The sequence below is a fragment of the Oryctolagus cuniculus genome, chromosome 18 (assembly GCF_964237555.1).
Source record: "Oryctolagus cuniculus chromosome 18, mOryCun1.1, whole genome shotgun sequence".
Lineage (NCBI taxonomy): Eukaryota > Metazoa > Chordata > Mammalia > Lagomorpha > Leporidae > Oryctolagus > Oryctolagus cuniculus.
In genome coordinates, this window is record NC_091449.1 from 1,340,301 (window position 1) to 1,363,378 (window position 23,078).

General features: G+C 42.6%; 1 long non-coding RNA gene and 1 other non-coding gene across 2 annotated transcripts; one reads left to right on the forward strand and one right to left on the reverse strand.

The window, feature by feature from the left end:
* Window positions 1-500: 500 nt before the first annotated feature.
* LOC127488026 (U6atac minor spliceosomal RNA) lies at window positions 501-623 on the forward strand. The gene has a single exon (XR_007917977.2). It is a non-coding gene; the product is annotated as a U6atac minor spliceosomal RNA (small nuclear RNA).
* Window positions 624-6,089: 5,466 nt separating this feature from the next.
* Window positions 6,090-23,028, reverse strand: LOC138846764 (uncharacterized). The gene is made up of 2 exons (XR_011384303.1): window positions 16,307-23,028; window positions 6,090-9,102 (listed from the first exon to the last, which is right to left on the reverse strand). It is a non-coding gene; the product is annotated as an uncharacterized lncRNA (long non-coding RNA).
* Window positions 23,029-23,078: the final 50 nt, after the last annotated feature.

Consider the following 23,078-nt stretch of genomic DNA (forward strand, 5'->3'; position numbering starts at 1 on the left):
AATCTTTAAAAAATAAAAAACTCTTTTTGCCCCCTGTCACCCAAATATGTATTATTTCTAGTGAATAATTATGTGGAGGCTGGCTTTGTGGCATAGCAGGTTAATAATTGTGGCATAGCCTGCAATGCCAGCATCTTATATGGGCACCTGTTCAAGTCCTGGCTGCCCCACTTCCCATCCAGCTCCCTGCTAATGTGACTGGGAAAATAGCAAAGGACAGCCCAAGAGCTTGGACCCCTGCACCCATGTGGGAGACCAGGAAGAAGCTCCTGGCTCTTGGCTTTGGACCAACCCCAGCTCTGACCATTGTGGCCATTTGTGGAGTGAACCAGTAGAAGGAAGAGCTCTCTCTTTGTCTCTCTCCCCCTCTCTCTGTAACTCTGCCTTTTGAATAAATAAATTTTTAAAGAGTATCTGAAGCCATGTGTTAAATAAAATAAGTATGTGGAGCATATATTGATGTACTTAGTGCCATTTGAATATGTAAGAATATATTTTATGTGTTGTATGAAAGAGAAGGTTAACAATCCTCTTGACGAGGATGGACGAGGCCCTCATTCCTAACAACACACATATGATTAATGCATTGCCACTTACTTCGTGGCATCTAACCACTGTTTTTTTAAAAAAAGGAAAATAATATATATGAATATGTTCTATTGTGAAGTACCATTTCAAATCTTTTGCAACTTTTAAATTACCTAATGTGTGTATATGTTCTTTATATAGTCTGGATAAACTAGACTATCAGATAGGGAAACTCTTTTTTTTGCAGGCTTGGGTTAGTTTCTGATTAAGAATTTCTTTGGGGGGCCGGCGCTGTGGCATAGTGGGTAAAACCACAGCCTGCAGTGCCGGCATCCCACCAAAAAAAAAAAAAAAAAAAAAAAAAAAAAAAAAAAAAAAAAAAAAAAAAAGAATTTCTTTGGAAAAGCAAGCTACTAAATTTTAAAAAAAACACTTATTTCGGCTGGCACCGTGGCTCATTAGGCTAATCCTCCACCTAGCGGTGCCGGCACACCGGGTTCTAGTCCTGGTCCGGGCGCCAGATTCTGTCTCAGTTGCCCCTCTTCCAGGCCAGCTCTCTGCTGTGGCCCGGGAGTGCAGTGGAGGATGGCCCAAGTGTTTGGGCCCTGCACCTGGCTCCTGCCTTCGGATCAGCGCAGTGCACCGGCCGCAGTGCGCCAGCCGTGGCGGCCATTGGAGGGTGAACCAACGGCAAAAGGAAAACCTTTCTCTCTGTCTCTCTCACTATCCACTCTGCCTGTCCAAAAAAAAAAAAAAAACAAAAACAAAAAAAAAACACTTATTTCTTTATTTGAAAGGAAGAATGAGAGAGAGAGAGAGAGAGTGTCGCTCCCCCTCTTCGTGGAGGAACGACACTAAACCCTGCCTAGGTTTCCTATCCGAGTCACGGCACCATTATGTCGCTCCCCCTCTTCGTGGAGGAACAACACAGGACCCTGCGCTGTTCTTCTGTCTGCTCGGCCCTTCCCAGGTTTGCTGCTGGTTCTTCCCGGGTTGGCTACTGACCCTTCCACCTCCGTGGAAGGGCGGTTCCCCCTGCCACTTTCCCCACTTCCGCGGGGGAGCGGCACACCGCCGGCCGGCTCTCTCGGGGGCTGCACAGGTGTTCCTTCAGATAGATGTTCCCCGTGCATGTTGTCTCTCTCTCCAGTATTTTCCCACTTCTTCCCACTTCTTCCCTCCTAGGTTTCCGATCCGAGTCACTGCACCATTATGTCGCTCCACCTCTTCGTGGAGGAACGACACTAAACCCTGCCTAGGTTTCCTATCCGAGTCACGGCACCATTTGCTGCTCCTCTGCACGCGGAGGAGCCGCACTGGACCGGACGCTTGTTGTTCCCCTTTTTTACAAGTCCTTTCTATAGTAAAGTAAGAATAAGTAAACAGCGAACTCCCAAAGCAAGAATGAGTAGAAAGAAATGAGAAAGAACAAAGCAACGAACTTCCCCGCGAACTCTCCAATGCACTCTCCAACCAACCCACACCACCATGCCGTCTCTCTCCTCCTATATAGTCCTCTCCACTAATCCGTGCTCTGCTACCCACACGCTGAGCACGCTGCTCTCCTCCAATCAGGAGCAGCTCCTGCAGCTTGTCAAGTTGGTGAGAGGCAGCTGGGTAGAAGCTGTTTGCTCCTCTCCCAGCACCATATTGTGGGAGAGCAGATGTATAGAATAAGTCTTAATTCCAGTAACAGTATAGTCCGAGTTGCTCCCCACGAGAGAGAGAGAGAGAGAGAGAGAGAGAAATCTGTCTTCCATCCAGTGGTTCACTCCCCAAATAGCTGCAACAGCTGGAGCTGAGTCACGTCTCCCAAATGGGGGCAGAAATTTGAGCCATCATCTGGTGTTTCTCATGAGCCAGATTGGAAGCAGAGTAGCTGGGACCAGAGCTGGTATTCCAATATGGATGTGGGTATCCCAGGCAGTGGCTTAACCCACTATGTCATAGTGCCCACAATCAAACTTTAAATTTTTGATGCTATCTTGCATAGCTATATTTTATGTTATAGTGAAGGTTTTAGAAAATAATTACCTAGCCAAAATTACAGAAAAAGATTTCTACTATTTTTTTTCTTGGGATGTCTTAAAGTTTTAACTATTGCATTAAGTCTAAAATTCTTCTACTTTGTTATAGAAAAAACCTTTTTCCATATGTGGATTATTTTAGCATGTTTTCATAGAAATTACTTGGCTTTTACAAAAAGTCCATGAATATATGTGCATGGGTCTATTTCTGGTCTTTCTATTTGGCACTCATAATCTATTGTCCCAGGTTTTCACTGATGTTCTCTTTCTGTCTGTTTCAAAATCCAATAATGTTGTAGGATTTAGTGTTCATGTCTCTGTAGTCTCTCAAATCTGTGACAGTTTCTGTTTTTCACTGACTTTTAGGAACCTTAAATTGTCTTTAAAGCTTTTGAAAAGTACTGTTCAGGTAACTTGTAGAACATCCCTGCAACTGGGATATACATTTGCTCATGAATTGTTTGTGGTTATTCATATTTGGAAAGAATAGTCCAGAAGTAATGTCACCTTCCAAGTGTATCACTTTAAGGAGGCATGAGGTTGACATCTTATTACTAGTGCTATTAATCTTAATTCATTGTTCAAACAGGTATTTTCTGGGTTTGTACACTTTAAAGCTCCTATTTTCCTGTCTCATTAGGAAATAACATTAAGAAATGCACACAGATCATTCAAAATATTTAATAGTTTCAGAATCTGTTTTACTTTGGGGAGAAAAGATAATGATAAAGGCATGTATAAAAGCCAGTGTATTGGGCTGGTGCCGTGGCTCAATAGGCTAATCCTCCGCCTTGCGGCGCTGGCACACCGCGTTCTAGTCCCGGTCCAGGCACCGGATTCTGTCCCGGTTGCCCCTCTTCCAGGCCAGCTCTCTGCTGTGGCCCGGGAGTGCAGTGGAGGATGGCCCAAGTGTTTGGGCCCTGCACCCCATGAAAGACCAGGAGAAGCGCCTGGCTCCTGCCTTCAGATCAGCGCAGCGGCCATTGGAGGGTGAACCAATGGGAGGAAGACCTTTCTCTCTGTCTCTCTCTCACTGTCCACTCTGCCTGTTCAAAAAAAAAAAAAAAAAAAAGCCAGTGTATTGACTGCCACCACGGCTCACTAGGTTACTCCTCTGCCTGCGGCGCGAGCACCCCAGATTCTAGTCCTGGTTGCTCCTCTTCCAGTCCAGCTCTCTGCTATAGCCCAGGAAGGCAGTGAAGGATGGCCCAAGTGCTTGAGCCCTGCATGGGAGGCCAGGAGGAAGCACCTGGCTCCTGGCTTCGGATCAGCGCAGTGCAGCCCGTAGCGGCCATTTTGGGGGGTGAACCAATGAAGGAAGACCTTTCTCTCTGTCTCTCTTTCTCTCTAACTCTGAACTCTGCCTGTCAAAATAAAAAAAAAAAAAGCCAGTGTACTTATTAGGCAGGGATTCCCAAAGAAATAAATCAATAGTGTGTTTGTGTTTATACATGTGTGTGTAAATGCTTATTTATTTCTTATGAGGAATTGGTTAATGCAACTATGGAAGGTAACATGTCTCAAGAACAGCTGATGGCATGTGGGCCAATGGAAAAAGTCCATTCTAAAGGCCAGTAGGCTTAAGAACCAGAAAGAGCTATTGTTTCAATTTGAGTTCATAGGAAGGTAGAAATCAAGGTGCTAGTTCAAAGTTGTCCTGTCTCTCAAGGGAGGAACAGCCTTTTCTGTTCTATTCTAGTCTTCAACTGACTGAATATTAGTGAGGGCATTCTGCTTTATACTATCTACTGATTCAAATGTTAATCTCATCCAGAAACACCCTCAAAGACACCCAAAATATTTGACTTAATTTTTATTTTTTATTTTTATTTTTTTTAAGATTTATTTATTTGAAAGAGTTACGGAGAGAAAGAAAGAGGGATCAATCTTCCATCTGCTAGTTCACTCCCCAAATGACAGCAACGACCAGGGCTAGGCCAGGCTGACGCTAGGATCCAGGAGCTTCATCTGGGTTTCCCATGTGGGTTTCAGGGGCCCAAATGCTGGGGCCATCTTCTGCTGCTTTTTCTAGGCCATCAGCAGGGAGCGGGATTAAAAGTGGAGCAGCTGGGACTCATACAGGTGCCTATATGGGATGTTGGCATGGAAGGCAGCGATTTTACCAGTTGACACATAAAGTTAACCATCACAAATCCAATCATTGCCAGCACCGTGGCTCAATAGGCTAATCCTCCACCTAGCGGCCATGGCACACCAGGTTCTAGTCCCGGTTGGGGCGCCAGATTCTGCCCCAGTTGCCCCTCTTCCAGGCCAGCTCTCTGCTATGGCCCGGGAGTGCAGTGGAGGATGGCCCAAGTGCTTGGGCCCTGTGTGGGGCTCCATGGGATGCGCAGCCATGGAGCCCCCACGTCAAGGTCGGTCTGATAGCTGTTGCTGTGTCTTTATCACAAGGCGAATGTTGCTAGTTTCGGTTAGGGCAATGCTTTCCCACAGTCGGGACTTTCCAGAGGAGTTGAGAATGTTGTAAACAACAAGATGGTGCCGAGGACCGCGCGGTGAGCCTGCCTGCTGCGTGACACCTCATCTGATTGGCCCGAGGACGCGTGCACACTGCGTGAACAGACAGCGGATTGGAGTGTTCCGTGCATGGACTTGAGCCCACTTGCAATTGGCCGGATTTTGTATATAAGCTGTGTGCTGAGGAAGGAGGGGGCTTTCCTGTCCACTCTCCTCCTTTCATTCTTTCTCTGTCCCTGTTATTTTCCCATTAAAAGTCTGCTGAAGACCGATAAGCTGCGAACAGTGTCGTTCCTTTGCGGACAAGGGAGTGGCAAGTGGTGCCGTGACTCGGATCCGGACCACTTTCTCCATGCAGGAATAGGTAAGGAACAAAAGGTAAGCGTGCGAGTGCACGGAAATCCAGCTGGGGAAAGAATAGAAACCGCGGTTCCGTCGAGGAAAGACGGGGAAATTAAGCGCCAGAAAAAAGGGTAAAGGAATCCCTTAAAAGGCGGGAGTAGAAAGTGTTAAGAAACGCCAGGAAATAGGCGGAAACTTCCTTTTTACCTCGAAATGGACAATACTCAGAAACTTCCTTTTTACCTCCAAATGGACTATTCTCCGTCCACCGCTAGGTTGAGCATGCTGTTGAGCTGCTTGTTAAAAGCTGCGGGGACGCCCGTTAAGGCGGCCACAGTATGTGCATTAACTAGGGCTGTTGCCAAGACGTCACCACGGTTTGTGGAAGGTGGCCAATTAGATGAGCAACAGTGGTGGAGAGTAGGGGGACAGTTGAGAGCAGCTGGAGAGCCGGCAGAAATACTTAGATTATGGCAACTCACTGACCAGACACTTCAGGACCCCACTGAGAGCATAGGGCTTTTACTTGATGAAGGATGCGAGCTCCTAGAGAAGGTTCAGGAGAAGTCTCGGCATGATGGTCAGTCTAGTGACTGTGGTAGTCAGTGGGACAGGAAACAGACAGACAAAGGTCCCTGTAGGGACCAGCCACCGGATGAGACAGAGAAAAATTCAGTGAAGGACCATCCCCCATCGAGTGCACCCCTGCACTCGAGGGGACCATCTCATTTATATCCCAGTTTGACTAGGCTAGCAAATTTCTCCTTAGAGGATGAACCGCCGCCGCGGTATCATCCATTGACTCTCCCTAAATTGGCCCCTAGGGAAAAAAAAAAAAAAAAGCTATAAAGACTCCATTACAGATACAGGGAATAGGGTTAAACAAGGCGAGCCATAGAACAGTTCATTAATGCTATAAAAATAATCAGTCCTTGGTTCGCAAAAGGAGTCGTGAATAAGCAACATTGGGATTTCCTCAGAAAAAACTTAAATGTGCATTTAAAGAAACAAAGCAAGCTGTGACAAAGGCTGTGAAAACTTTGTTGCAGATATAGAGAATAGGGTTAAAGAAACAAACCGTAGAGCAGCTTATCAGTGCTGTTGAAACAATTAGTCCTTGGTTTGCTGAAGAGGGTGTTGTGAATAAGAAACACTGGGAGTAAAAAATATAGATCAGTGTACACTGGACAGCCCTCACCTTGCATTTAAATATTTCATTTGAAGTAAATGTTCTCTGTTATAAAGTTAATATTACTATGTGCAATGAGAAATTGTGGTGACAAAGTGTCCGGACTACCCATTTTGTTTTTGTTTTATGTACTAACTCTACCCCTATTATTGATAGGAATGCTTGAGCAGATTATGCTTGGTTTGCTTTACAAAAAAAAATGTAAGTCAAAATATGCCGCAAGTAGTTAAGATTCCACACACCTACAGCAATGTAATAATTACAGATAATAAGAGGCTAGTTCCCTCAGATATGTTTCAATTTATCCTTAAAACATATTGAATATTATTGTGTTTTATTGCTGGATGTATATTTGTATAGAAAATTTGTATTATATTTGTATGATGTATTAATTATGCCTATACCTTGGTGCAACTCTAGGGCCAAATGTAAGGACAGATTTTTGGGATGGAGAGGCTTGTGTCTTTGGCTCTGATAAACAAGTAACTTGTCTGCCAGATAACCTTCTCCTGCTCCCTGGGAGCCTGGCCAGCCCCCGGGGAGGGGATAAAGGAATGTTTTCTGATAAACAGGTGGGCATGCTTCGTGTCTCGGCTCTCTGGCCAAGATCCGGGATGGGACGCACTGCTTGCCTAAGATCTTGGCAATGAGCCACCCTTGTCCTTGGGGGCTTTAAGGGAGAGCCGGAGCAAGCCTCTGCTGCTGCTGTTCCATCCCGGGGGAACACGCAGTCATGCTGGACGTTGAACATGCGGGTGATGACTACTAATGATGTTTAATTCTCAGTATGGATCATTTTCTGGTGCTGTGTAAAAATTGCTTAGTAATGCCCATAGTACTGTAAATTCTACAAAACATAAGTACAACGCAGATATGAATCGATTGGCTATTGTGGCTGAGGTGTTCTGTAACAGTCCCTTTAATAAAAAATTAACAAAATAAATTAATTTAAAAAGCAGAACATTCAGGACCTGCCACTCTGCTTGGTATGTCATTACAAAAATCAACAAGGAGGACTATGCCTGATAATGAGGGTGCTATCAATGTGGGCAACAGGGACATGTACAAATATTGTCCAAAAGTCAAACATCAAAAAAGCCCCTCCTCCTGGGATTTGCCCCTGGTGCTAAAGGGAAAGGCATTGGACCAATAAATGTCACTCCAAAACTGATAAAAACGATAATTCCTTAAATAAATACAGTTCAGAAAACTAAAAGCGGGGCTGGCCCCAGGCCCCATCCCAACAAATTTTGGGGGCCATGACATTTGTTCCTCAACAGAACACCCTAAATCCGTCAATTTCCTCCATGGAGTCACAGAGGGTAGTGCAGGACTGGACCTCAGTGCCACCTCCTATACAGTATTGACCCCTGAGATGGGCCCACAAGGCCTCCCTACTGGGATTTTTGGTCCTTTGCCAACTGGGATTTTTGGTCTCCTACTGGGCAGAAGTAGTATAACTATGAAAGGGTTACAGGTTTTTCCTGGAGTTATAAACACTGACTTTACTGGTGAGATAAAAATTATGACTCAAGCCAATAATGTAACTTCACCTCCAGGACAATGCATTGCTCACTTGATTCTGTTCCCCTTCTCTTCAATTGGTAGGTCTTTTTTAAATAAAGGCGAAAATAACGGTTTTGGATCTTCTAATGCTTATTGAATACAACCCATAACTAAGGACCAACCCAAAATTTTCTTAAAATTAAATAAAAAGTTATTCAGTGGCCTTTTAGATACTGGAGCTGGTGCCTCTGTTATTTCAGCAGCAAGCTGGCCCACAAATTGGAAAAAAAGAAAATTACCATAACTCAATTGCAAGGTATTGGTTGGAGTCAAAGATTAACACAAAGTTCCAAATTGCTGCAATGGGAGGATGAATCAGGTAATGCTGGAGCCTGTCGCCCCTATATTTTGGCTGCATTACTTGTTAATCTATGGAGACGTGATATTCTAACTCAAATGGGGGCTTTCATACATAGTCCAAGTAAGATTGTTACCATTAACATACTTCAACAAGGTCATTTGCCAGGTAAGGGTTTAGACAAACAACAACAAAGCATCACATCTCCAGTTACTTTAACTGTCAATCATGACCAGAGAGGCTTGGGTTTCCCTTGATGGCTACTGGTCAGCCTGTGCCTCATGCAAAAAATAAAATAAAATAAAAATCAGATAATCCCGTGTGGGTGGATCAGTGGCCTTTACTGCAGGAAAAGATAAATGCTGCACAGATATTGGTGGAAGAACAATTAACAACAGGACATATAGTTCCTTCTAATTCTCTTTGGAATAGTCCTATTTTTGTTATCAGAAAAAAATCTGGGAGATAGCAATTGCTTCAAGGCCTTAGGCCTGTTAATGCTACTGTGGAAATTATGGGGGCTTTACAACCAAGTTTACCATTGCCTATTGCAATTCCAAAGGACTCTTATATTACAATAATAGATTTAAAAGATTATTTTTATACTATACCTTTACATCCAGAAGATTGTCCCTGATTTGCTTTCAGTGTTCCATCAGTAAATTTTAAAGAACCTATGCAAAGGGGGTGGAGCCAAGATGGCGGAATAGTGACGGCGCGCACCGATAGTCTGGGAAAATTTAGTTTAATAAAAGGGGAGTTACGGTAGCCGCAGAAAAAAGAACCAGGAAAAAATTGCACGGGAATCGTGAATCCGAGGACCTACTGGGAGAACAAGGTCGCCCACTGCGCGGAAGCCAAGTCGCGGGACGGAGCCGCAGAAGCCCCAGTGCTCCAAGGGGAGTGCATGCCACACAGACAACAGTGGGGAGACTTGGGACGCTCCACACATCGGCGCTGGAAGGGGAGGTGAGCTCAATAACCCGAGACATTGGTGGGGAAACGGGGGTCAGAATCTAGAGGGGGGCCGGAAAGTGCAGCAAACTCACTACCGGAAAGAAGGAAAAAAAAAAGCTTCGGGGTTTCTCTTCCCCCTAACCTTGCAAAGGTTACAAGGCTGCAAGGCTAGAATTCCCAAGAGACAAAGAGCAGGCCTGCGCTCTGGATTTACATATCAATGGGGGAGAGCTAAGGAACTGAGTCACTACAATTCAGTAGCCTAGGCAACCCAGTGGGAGTCCAGAGGAGCCAAAGACTGGAAGCTAAATACCATCAATTCTGCACAGCCATGCCCTGCGGTGTTACTTACCCCCTGAATAAATAAAATAAATAAATAAATAAAAAGAGAGAGATTTACCACGCATAACCTGAGGGTGTCACCTTTGCACACCCTTAACCTGGAAGAACCAGGCAGAGCTCTCAGGCCGCACCCATCTCAAGCCTCCAAGGCTCCTCCAACAGCAGGCAGTCCACTTAACATGGACACAGTATAAATAAAAAAAAAAAAAAGAAAAAAAAACGCACAGTGACGCAAGAAGAATTAACTATGCCGAGTAACAAACACAGAAATAGAGGGAGCAAGATCAACGATGACACTATGATGCCTCCAAATAAGCAAAACACCCCAAGCCAAGAGTATGAAGATGATGAGATAGAAGAAATGCAAGATACGGATTTCAAAAAATTTATGATAAGAACATTTAGAAGTTTTCAAAAGCAAATCCTTGAACTACAGAAATCCTTAATGGACAAGATTGAAAATCTCTCTCGTGAAAACGAAATTTTAAGGAAGAGTCAAAATGAAACTCAGAAACTAGTAGAACAGGAAAGTGTTATAGTGAAGAGAAATCAAAATGAAATGAAGAGCTCAATAGATCAAATGACAAACACATTAGAAAGCCTTAAAAACAGAATGGGTGAAGCAGAAGAGAGAATATCGGACTTAGAAGATAGAGCACAGGAAAACATACAGTCAAACCAAAGAAAAGAAGAGGAAATTAGAAACCTAAAAAATATTGTTGGGAATCTACAGGATACTATCAAAAAAACCAACATTCGAGTTCTAGGAGTTCCTGAAGGCATGGAGAGAGAGAAAGGATTGGAAGGCCTTTTTAGTGAGATACTAGCAGAGAACTTTCCAGGTTTGGAGAAGGACAGAGATATCCTAGTACAGGAAGCTCATAGAACCCCCAATAAACATGACCAAAAGAGATCCTCACCACGACACGTGGTAATTAAACTTACCACGGTGAAACATAAAGAAAAGATCCTAAAATGTGCAAGAGAGAAACGTCAGATTACTCTCAGAGGATCTCCAATCAGACTCACAGCTGACTTCTCATCAGAAACCCTACAAGCTAGGAGGGAATGGCGAGACATAGCACAGGTGCTAAGAGAGAAAAATTGCCAGCCCAGAATATTATATCCTGCCAAGCTCTCATTTGTGAATGAAGGTAAAATAAAGACCTTTCATAGCAAACAGAAATTGAAAGACTTTGTGGCCACTCGTCCGGCCCTGCAAAAGATACTTAAAGATGTGCTACACTCAGAAACACAGAAACACGGCCATCAATATGAAAGAAGGGAAAGGAAGAACACCTACCAGTAAAAGAGCATGGGAAGCTCAAAGCATATACTAGAAAATATTTCCGGGAAAATGGCAGGGCAAAGTCACTACATATCAATAGTCACATTGAACATTAATGGTCTGAATTCTTCAGTTAAAAGACACCGTTTAGCTGACTGGCTCACAGAACACAACCCAACTATTTGTTGCCTACAAGAAACACATCTCTCTAACAAAGAGGCATGCAGACTGAAAGTGAAAGGTTGGAAAAAGATATTCCATGCCAACAGAAACCAAAAAAAAGCAGGTGTAGCCATATTAATATCAGACAAAATAAACTTTAATACAAAAACTGTTAAGAGAGACAAAGAGGGACACTATATAATGATTAAGGGTTCAATTCAACAGGAAGATGTAACTATTATAAATGTATATGCACCTAATTACAGGGCACCGGTCTATTTAAAAGATATGTTAAGGGACTTAAAGGGAGATTTAGATTCCAATACAATAGTACTGGGGGACTTCAATACTCCACTCTCAGAAATAGACAGATCATCCGGACAGAAGATCAACAAGGAAACAGCAGATTTAAATGACACTATAGCCCAAATGGATCTAACAGATATATACAGAACTTTCAACCCTACATCTACAGACTTCACATTCTTCTCAGCAGCGCATGGAACCTTCTCTAGGATTGACCACATACTAGGCCATAAAGCAAGTCTCAGCAAATTTAAAAGAATTAGAATCATACCATGCAGCTTCTCAGACCACAGCGGGATGAAGCTGGAAATTAGCAACTCAGGAAACCCCAGAAAGTATGCAAACACATGGAGACTGAACAACATGCTCCTGAATGAACACTGGGTCATTCAAGAAATCAAAAGAGAAATCAAAAACTTTCTGGAAGTAAATGAAGACAACAACACAACATATCAAAACTTATGGGATACAGCAAAAGCAGTATTGAGAGGCAAATTTATAGCAATAGGTGCCTATACCAAGAAATTGGAAAGGTACCAAATAAATGAGCTTTCAGCGCACCTCAAGGACCTAGAAAAACTGCAGCAAACCAAACCCAAATCTAGTAGGAGAAGAGAAATAATTAAAACCAGAGAAGAAATTAATAGGATTGAATCCAAAAAAACATTACAAAAAATCAGCCAAGCGAGAAGCTGGTTTTTTGAAAAAATAAACAAAATTGACACCCCATTGGCCCAACTAACTAAAAAAAGAAAAGACCCAAATCAATAAAATCAGAGATGAAAAAGGAAACGTAACAACAGACACCACAGAAATAAAAAGAATCATCAGAAATTACTACAAGGACCTGTACGCCAGCAAACAGGAAAACCTATCAGAAATGGATAGATTCCTGGACACATGCAACCTACCTAAATTGAACCATGAAGACATCGAAAACCTAAATAGACCCATAACTGAAACAGAAATTGAAACAGTAATAAAGGCCCTCCCAACAAAGAAAAGCCCAGGACCAGATGGATTCACCGCTGAATTCTACCAGACATTTAAAGAAGAACTACTCCCATTTCTTCTCAAACTATTCAGAACAATCGAAAAAGAGGGAATCCTCCCAAATTCTTTCTATGAAGCCAGCATCACCTTAATCCCTAAGCCAGAGAAAGATGCAGCACTGAAAGAGAATTACAGACCAATATCCCTGATGAACATAGACGCAAAAATCCTCAATAAAATTCTGGCCAATAGAATACAACAACACATCAGGAAAATTATCCACCCAGACCAAGTGGGATTCATCCCTGGTATGCAGGGATGGTTCAACATTCGCAAATCAATCAATGTGATTCACCACATTAACAGACTGCAGAAGAAAAACCATATGATTATCTCAATTGATGCAGAGAAAGCATTTGATAAAATTCAACACCCTTTCATGATGAAAACTCTAAGCAAATTGGGTATAGAAGGAACATTCCTCAATATAATCAAAGCAATTTATAAAAAACCCACAGCCAGCATCCTATTGAATGGGGAAAAGTTGGAAGCATTTCCACTGAAATCTGGCACCAGGCAGGGATGCCCACTCTCACCACTGCTATTTAACATAGTTCTGGAAGTTTTAGCCAGAGCCATCAGACAAGAAAAAGAAATCAAAGGAATACAAATCAAGAAGGAAGAAGTCAAACTATCCCTCTTTGCAGACGATATGATTCTGTACTTAGAGGATCCAAAGAACTCTACTAAGAGACTATTGGAACTCATAGAGGAGTTTGGCAAAGTGGCAGGATATAAAATCAATGCACAAAAATCAACAGCCTTTGTATACACAAGCAATGCCATGACTGAGAAAGAGCTGCTAAGGTCAATCCCATTCACAATAGCTACAAAAACAATCAAATACCTTGGAATAAACTTAACCAAGGACGTTAAAGATCTCTACGATGAAAATTACAAAACCTTAAAGAAAGAAATAGAAGAGGATACCAAAAAATGGAAAAATCTTCCATGCTCATGGATTGGAAGAATCAACATCATCAAAATGTCCATTCTCCCAAAAGCAATTTATAGATTCAATGCAATCCCAATCAAGATACCAAAGACATTCTTCGCAGATCTAGAAAAAATGATGCTGAAATTCATATGGAGGCACAAGAGACCTCGAATAGCTAAAGCAATCTTGTACAACAAAAACAAAGCCGGAGGCATCACAATACCAGACTTCAGGACATACTACAGGGCAGTTGTAATCAAAACAGCATGGTACTGGTACAGAAACAGATGGATAGACCAATGGAACAGAATTGAAACACCAGAAATCAACCCAAACATCTACAGCCAACTTATATTTGATCAAGGATCTAAAACTAATTCCTGGAGCAAGGACAGTCTATTCAATAAATGGTGCTGGGAAAACTGGATTTCCACGTGCAGAATCATGAAGCAAGACCCCTACCTTACACCTTACACAAAAATCCACTCAACGTGGATTAAAGACCTAAATCTTCGTCCTGACACCATTAAGTTATTAGAGAACATTGGAGAAACCCTTCAAGATATTGGCACAGGCAAAGAATTTCTGGAAAAGACCCGGGAGGCACAGGCAGTCAAAGCCAAAATCAACTATTGGGATTGCATCAAATTGAGAAGTTTCTGTACTGCAAAAGAAACAGTCAGGAGAGTGAAGAGACAACCGACAGAATGGGAAAAAATATTTGCAAACTATGCAACAGATAAAGGGTTCATAACCAGAATCTACAAAGAGATCAAGAAACTCCACAAAAACAAAACCAACAACCCACTTAAGAGATGGGCCAAGGACTTCAATAGACATTTTTCAAAAGAGGACATCCAAATGGCCAACAGGCACATGAAAAAATGTTCAAGGTCACTAGCAATCAGGGAAATGCAAATCAAAACCACAATGAGGTTTCACCTCACCCCGGTTAGAATGGCTCACATACAGAAATCTACCAACAACAGATGCTGGCGAGGATGTGGGGAAAAAGGGACACTAACCCACTGTTGGTGGGAATGCAAACTGGTCAAGCCACTATGGAAATCAGTCTGGAGATTCCTCAGAAACCTGAATATAACCCTACCGTTCGACCCAGCCATCCCACTCCTTGGAATTTACCCAAAGGAGTTTAAATTGATAAAGAAAAAAGCGGTCTGCACCCTAATGTTTATTGCAGCACAATTCACAATAGCCAAGACCTGGAACCAACCTAAATGCCCATCAATGGTAGACTGGATAAAGAAATTATGGGATATGTATTCTTTAGAATACTATACCGCAGTAAGAAACAACGAAATCCAGTCATTTGCAACAAAATGGAGGAATCTGGAACACATCATGCTGAGTGAAGTAAGCCAGTCCCAAAGGGACAAATACCATATGTTCTCCCTGATCGATGACAACTGACTCAACACCAAAAAGGAAACCTCCTGAAGTGAAATGGACACTATGAGAAATGGTGACTTGATCAGCATAGCTCTGACTGCTAATGGACAACTTAATACATTATCCCTCATAGTATTTTTTTTTGTCTGTTCTACTTAATATGACTGGTTTAATTCTGTAATTATCACACAGTTATTCTTAAGTGTTGAAAATTAACCGAAATGTGATCCCTGTTAAACATAAGAGTGGGAATAAGAGAGGGAAGAGATGTATAATTTGGGACATGCTCGGGCTGACTTGCCCCAATTGGTAGAGTTGGAAACATACCAGGGGATTCCAATTCAATCCCATCAAGGTGGCATGTGCCAATGCCATCTCACTACTCCAAGTGATCAATTTCAGTTCACAATTGATCATAATGAAAGGACTAAGAGTCAAAGGGAGCACATAAACAAGTCTAGTATCTGCTAACACCAACCGATAGAATAAATAAAGGGGAGAGTGATCCAACATGGGAAGTGAGATACTCAGCAGACTCATAGAATGGCGGATGTCCTAAATAGCACTCTGGCCTCAGAATCAGCCCTAAAGGCACTCGGATCTGGCTGAAAAGCCCATGAGAGTATTTCAGGCATGGAAAGCCAAGACACTCTGGCAAAAAGATCTCTGTGAGTGAGATCCCAGTGGAAAGAACAGGTCTTCAAAGAGGGAGGTGCCTTTCTCTGAAGGGAGGAGAGAACCTCCACTTTGACTATGACCGTGTCTAAACAAGATAAGAGTCGGAGAACTCAAGGGGCTTCCATAGCCTTGGAAACTCATAACTGGTGCATAGGGAGATTACTGATGCCATAAACAGGAGTGTCAATTGGTAAAGTCAACAACAGGAGTCACTGTGCACTTACTCCTCATGTAGGATCTCGGTCCTTAACGTGCTGTACACTGAGGCTTAATGCTATAACGAGTACTCAAACAGTATATTTCACTTTGTGTTTCTATGGGGGTGCAAACGACTGAAATCTTTACTTAATGTACACTAAACTGATCTTCTGTAAAAAAAAAAAAAAAAAAAAAAAAAAAAGAAAGAAATTTTCAATTCCCAACTTGACTCTCACTGGGATTAAACATGACAATAGGTCTGATCTGATTTCATCATCATTTAAAAAAAATCATCTATTATTTTTCACTTTATGTTTCTGTGTGGGAGCAAACTGTTGAAATACTTACTTAAGGTATACTAAGCTGATCTTCTGTATATTAAGATAATCGAAAACGAATCTTGATGTGAATGGAAGGGGAGAGGGAGTGGGAAAGGGGAGGGTTGTTGGTGGGAGGGACGGTATGGGGGGGGAAGCCATTGTAACCCATGAGTCGTACTTTGGAAATTTATATTCATTAAATAAAAGATTAAAAAAAAAAAAAGAACCTATGCAAAGATGCCAATGGAGGATCTTACCTCAAAAAATGGCTAATAGCCCTACTTTGTGCCAACAATTCATTGATGCTGCTCTTCAAAAAATTTGCAAAAAATATAGCAATTTATATATTATACACTATATAAATGATATTTTAATAGCTGGACCCAAGGAATTTTTGGTGATACAATGTCTGACAGTAATGAAAGAGCAATCATCTACTTTTGGTCTTATCATAGCCCCTGAGAAAATGCAACTTCAATATCCTTATCAATATCTAGGCTTCCAATTGTACCCATGAAAAATACTTCCACAAAAAGTCTCCTTACAATTGGATTCTTTACAGACTTTAAATAAGTTTCAAAAACTTCTAGGGAATATTAATTTGCTTTCTGCACATCTCCACCTCACAACAGGAGACCTTAAACCTTTATTCAATATCCTAAAAGGAGGTCAAGCTTCTGTAATTTGTGATGGTCACCATACAGTTATTAACACCTCTTTTTCATCTCTACAGCTAGTTGAATTAGTTGCTGTTGCACTTACATTGCGGTCTACTTTGGATGTAGCGGTTAACATATACACCAATAGCAAATATGTGTTCCTATCAGTGCCTCAATTGGACACTTGTTCATTCCTTCCTGGATCCTCAGCTGCTTCTCCTCTGGTTTCTCGCATTTGCACTGTCATTCGACAGCATACCTGCCCTTTCTTTATAGGTCATATTCGAGCACATTCCAACCTTCCTGGACCATTGGTAGAGGGTAATCATTTGGCAGCTTCTGCTCTATGCATATATTCTATTGCTACAGCAACAAAAGATCACGTTTTACATCATTTAAATGCTCATACATTATGCTTAAAACATAATATTACTCAAGAACAAGCTCGACAAATTGTAAAATTCTGTTCTACTTGCTCCATCCAGTTACCAGTACCTCACTTTCACATTATTCCTCGTAATTTATTCCCCCAATCAACTATGGCAAATGGATATCACCCACTTCATGGAATTTGGTAAACAAACATATATACATGTGTCTATTGATGCTTGTTTTAAATTTATTTTTGCTTCCTTACATACACGTAAAGCTACAAGACATGTTATTGCCCGTTGCTTACAAGCTTTTGCTTCCCTAGGAACTCCAAAGCAGATTAAAATGGATAATGGACCTGCTTATATTTCTGCCTCTTTCAGAAATTTTTGTGTAACTTTCTATCTCATGTTACTGACATTCCTTATAATCCTCAGGGTCAAGACATTATTATATGTACACATCACACTTTAAAACAATATTTTAATGATATAAACAAAAGGGGGAGTTTAGGGTTCTTGCCCATTCTCCTAACAAATGGCTCTCACATGCTTTATTCATTTTAAATTTTTTCACATTGGATAAAGATGGTCGTTTTGCAGCCGATCAACAGTGGCATCCACAAACAGCTGGGGTAAGAACAATGGTAAAATGAAAGGATCCTATCACCAATCAATGGAATGGACCTGATCCAGTACTGGTATGGGACATGGACTCTTAAGGGATGGGTATTTTTATGCAACCAATTTGCTTTTACATTGTTAGCCCCTAATGATTTTCACAACTGCTCATTGGGCCGTGTGGCCCCAATGCTAACATCTGTATTTCCAAAGGCACAACAGTGATGCTCATTACCTGAGAACTGTGATGATGGTGTCATCTTAATTGGAGACCTGCTTTCACCATGGCTATACAGCTAGTGGGAGTTCCTGGATTGGCTTATGGAAATAATTGTGGACTACAAAGGCTTACATGTTTGGTGACCAAAACAATCAATTGTACTGCTACTGCGCTATCCAATATAGCTAAAAAATTGGATCAAGTTCGTTCAGGAGTACTCTTAAACCGAGCAGCTATCGATTATTTGCTGTTAAAAGATCATGTAAGCTGTAAATCTGTTCCAGGGGAATGTTGTTTTAACATTACTAACAATGCCATATATAGAGTCTGTTATGGATAAACTTAAGAGTAAAATGCAACATGTGTTTATTACTAACCCACTAACATTTGAAGGGTTTCAATGGATTCATTGGTTATTAATGCGGGCTGGATTGTTACTGCTTTTCATACTTTGTATGGGATGTTTTCCATGTGTTCTACAATTTGTGCTATCTTCTTACAGTCTGTATGGACTGACATTCATCACTTAAAACTTTGTACCAAACCTCCTTTGTAATCAAAAATAATTAATATTTGGCTGTATGTTTCATCTCTCACCTAATGTTGGGCTAAAATGGTACTCAAAAACGGGTAAGACACTCCACATCCTGTACCTACCTAAGACAGGGCTCAAGTTAAAGAATGGGTCGCTATCGGTTGCTTGTGTGTCATGATACTACTGGGCCTTGCCTTCATAGCCAGATGGATCAGAGCCTTAGCACTCCGTCAGCAGAATACCGACTTGATAATCCAGCAGGCTATGCTGGCCACCTTGCGATCTCACCCCAATAAAGAAGTATGGCTTAGCGTGATGGAGCGGTAGTCAAAGACGGGTAAACACTGATGGGCGCTCCTAGCAACCTAAGACAGAGGGTAGGACAGGCTTCCTATTACCTCCATGACGGGTAAGCAGGTAGCGCGCCATTGGGTACCTAAGACAGGCACGTTTCCATGCCATTTAAATAATAAAGAAGGGGGAGATGTGGGGCTCCATGGGATGCGCAGCCATGGAGCCCCCACGTCAAGGTCGGTCTGATAGCTGTTGCTGTGTCTTTATCACAAGGCGAATGTTGCTAGTTTCGGTTAGGGCAATGCTTTCCCACAGTCGGGACTTTCCAGAGGAGTTGAGAATGTTGTAAACAACAAGATGGCGCCGAGGACCGCGCGGTGAGCCTGCCTGCTGCGTGACACCTCATCTGATTGGCCCGAGGACGCGTGCACACTGCGTGAACAGACAGCAGATTGGAGTGTTCCGTGCATGGACTTGAGCCCACTTGCAATTGGCCGGATTTTGTATATAAGCTGTGTGCTGAGGAAGGAGGGGGCTTTCCTGTCCACTCTCCTCCTTTCATTCTTTCTCTGTCCCTGTTATTTTCCCATTAAAAGTCTGCTGAAGACCGATAAGCTGCGAACAGTGTCGTTCCTTTGCAGGCAAGGGAGTGGCAGCCCTGCACCCACATGGGAGACCAGGAGAAGCACCTGGCTCCTGCCTTCGGATCAGCGCAGTGCACTGGCCGCAGCGCGCCAGCCATGGTGGCCATTGGAGGGTGAACCAACGGCAAAAGGAAGACCTTTCTCTCTCTCTCTCACTATCCACTCTGCCTGTCAAAAAAAAAAAAAAAAATCCAATCATTGCTAAATTGGCACCCATACTCATCTCCTTAAGCAATTCTTATACCAAAACAAGGACAATAGTAAGGTAGTAATTGCAGTTAACAAGATACAAGGAAAAATGCATGAACTTCTCCCCTAGAAAAAGAAGTAAAATCCTTGAGTGATGGTTCCTCTTTTTGATAGCCCATATCGTAAGTATTATACTGTAAAATTAATAATACTTAAAATCAATATGATATAAAGTCAATACCTCTTCTTACTAGATAGCAAGGGAATAAGAGAAGGGGGAAACAAAGATATTTGCTATAATCGCACACACACACACACACACATACTCAAGACAAAACAAGGAAGAAATACTCATGACAAATACTCTGGATCTAAGACCTCTGTGACAGCGGATAATAAAGACACAGGAACAAGCAGAGAAACTGTTGCTAGTGGACCACTAGGATAATATTGAGTGGTGCCACTCTCTCTTTCCACTTTTTGTTTAATGGATTTGAGAACCTGGCTATGAAAGACCAAGTTATATGTCATATGCTGATTACCAGCATACACAGTCTTCTTGAGAACCTTGCCCAGGACCTGGAATGTACTGCTACTTATCTGGTGTCATTTTCAAAAAGCCATCACCACTATATCAGGCTAGCTGCTTTAGGATGGTAGGTTACATTGTAATACCAGTGAGTTCCATGAGCATGGGCCCATTGCCACACTTGGAAAGTTCCCCTCCCTAACCTGGAATCAGCTGTTTAGTGTGTGTGTGTTTCTTCAAGACACTCTACATCATTATACTGAGAAACTATATTAAGACTCTGTTTAATGGTTTTCATAATTGTTTTGTTTTTGTTTTTTGTTTTTTTGCAATATGGAGAAAGGAGATGCACGTATGTTTTAAAAGGAAATACTTGGGCCGGCGCTGCAGCTCAATAGGCTAATCCTCTGCCTGCGGTGCCGGCACCCCAGGTTCTAGTCCCAGTTGGGGCGCCGGATTCTGTCTCGGTTGCTCCTCTTCCAGTCCAACTCTCTGCTGTGGCCTGGGGAATTCAGTGGAGGATGGCCCAAGTCCTTGGGTCCTGCACCCGCATGGGAGACCAGGAGGAAGCACCTGGCTTCGGATCAGCGCGGTGCGCTGGCTGCAGCGGCCATTGGGGGGTAAACCAATGGAAAAGGAAGACCTTTCTCTCTGTCTCTCTCTCTCACTGTCCACTCTGCCTGTCAAAAAATAATAATAAAAATAAAATAAAAAAGGAAATACTCTTTGAATTCAAAATGGTTATTCTCATCAAATGTAGGTTTTAGAGTTTTAGTCAAACTCTTTAGTTTTATATTTGCATTTACTTTTACTTACATCTAAACACTGTTTTCCATTTATATTTATATATTTGCTTCAAAAATAGCACACCATATAGATCAATAAATACACATATTTTAAGATCTTTGCAAGTAGTTTTACCTTGATATATACACATGGGGGTGTGTGTGTGTAAACATACATAAAGTCAAAATTTTGCAGTTTCATTTTAGTTGAAGTATATATATCCTTTCCACACAGAGGATTCAAATTGGATATTCTATCAGGTTTAACATTTGAATTTTGTGTTTTTATACACTTGATTTTAATTTGACTCGGTTAAATAAAATACTAACATTTCTATAACAAAACCACATAAGTTTTTTTCTTAAGTGACTAGTTTGACTTCTGCTCCATTCTGTATATGTCATATGCCTGTATTTTTATTCTGCCACAGTTGGAAAAAATTAGCATAGCCTATACAGTTGTATATCCGGCTTTTCAGTTCAGAATTCATCAACTTGGTAACTAGTACGTAGACAACCTTCTGACTCTATTAACAGATTTGGAAAACTTGCTATGCATATGGATCATAAATCTCTCATCAGTTCACAAAGATAGACATGTAAAACTGTCTCCAAGTAGAATGTTCAAGAACAGCACTCAAGAACGTTCAACACCCAAAAGCATACATACTCACTGTACATTTAAACTAAGGCAGTATGTGTTAGGTTTAGCATTGCAGGTTACTAAGCTTGGTAATGGTCACTTCTATTTCTGTTTGTTAAACTACCATTCCTTTGACTCCAATCCACTAAGGAATTAATCAGTTTCTTTGCTCTGGTGGATATTGATATGATGGCTTTTGCCAAGTTGGAAACAGGATTCTCTTCCTCACTCAGCTGGGAGTAAGATCCCTGAAAATTCTGTCCTTTGTCTTCACAACTTCACCTTCCTAACTGGACACAATATGAGACTCAGATGTTGCTCTCAATCAACCGGTCTCAGCCAACTCTTTGAAGTTTTTCTCCAATGGGATACTTCACACAGAGGCAGTTTGAAGGTCAAAATATTTCCTGGTGAGGCTGATGCAAATTTCCATTTTCAGAGCGGCCATTTCCCCCTGCCTCCTCAGTGAGTGGCTTCCTTGCCATTAAGCTTTGCACCATTTTCTCGATGCGAATGCAACTTAAAATCCCCGAGTGTGTTAGCCTGTGTTGGTTTTTTTCTCCTGAGTCTTGCATCTCTCTGTAATTATGTTTGTTCCTATCAAGGTACAGCAAAAACTTTAGTATGAAAACAAATTATGGACAGCGTTCATTGCTCAATCCAGTTAGATCTGCAAAGCTTCTAGTTTTATTTCTATTCTTCACAACCGATTTCCTATTTGGGATGCATGTTCTGGGGCAGTGTCTCCATGATCTTTTTCCTGTATAAAGAAACATAGGCGCTCCGAGCTCTCGTCGCTTCTGTCTTCCAAGGTAACCCTGGTGAGCTATTTTCCTCCACGCACCAAAGCACTTCCATTCAGTGGGACCACGTATGCCCCGAAGTTGCACTTGGAAGGGACAGCACCGGCTGGGTGCGAAGGGGAATGGGGTGGAGAGAGACCTTGGAGGGAACTGCAGACCTCACAATGCCCAGGTCTGAAGCTGGCTCAGGCGGTGGGGCAGTGGAGCGCCAGGTCCAGGGAACGCGCCTGCATCTCCAGTCTGAGGACACTCCCTGGGAGCGGGTCTCCCTCTCCTTCTCAGCGTCGGAAGCCGTCGCGGGTCGCACGGAGACACCCGGGCTCTCTAGGCAGGAGGGGAGCCCCCGACTCGCCCCTGCCGGGAGGCGAAGCTCGTGCAGACCCTGCTCAGGGAGGAGACTCAGAAGGCGAAGGCTGGGCTTTCGGCCCCGGGGCGAGGTACTGGGAGGGGGCTCAGGACATTTCGCCGCTGCGCTTTTGGACTCCAGCTCCAGACTGGCCACGACGACCCCCGTCAGTTGGCGCCGGTGAGGGCCAGCCTGCCCCTCTGTGCGCGGACCCCGGTGGGGATCGTCCCCTGACCCGTCTCCCACGCACCTGCCAGTCTGGACCCGGCCCGCAGGCAGGATGCAGCCGGCCAAAGCAGCCCCAGCTGCAGCCTCTGGGACTCAGCGATCCGGCCGTGGAGCGCCCATCGCCGTGGAAAC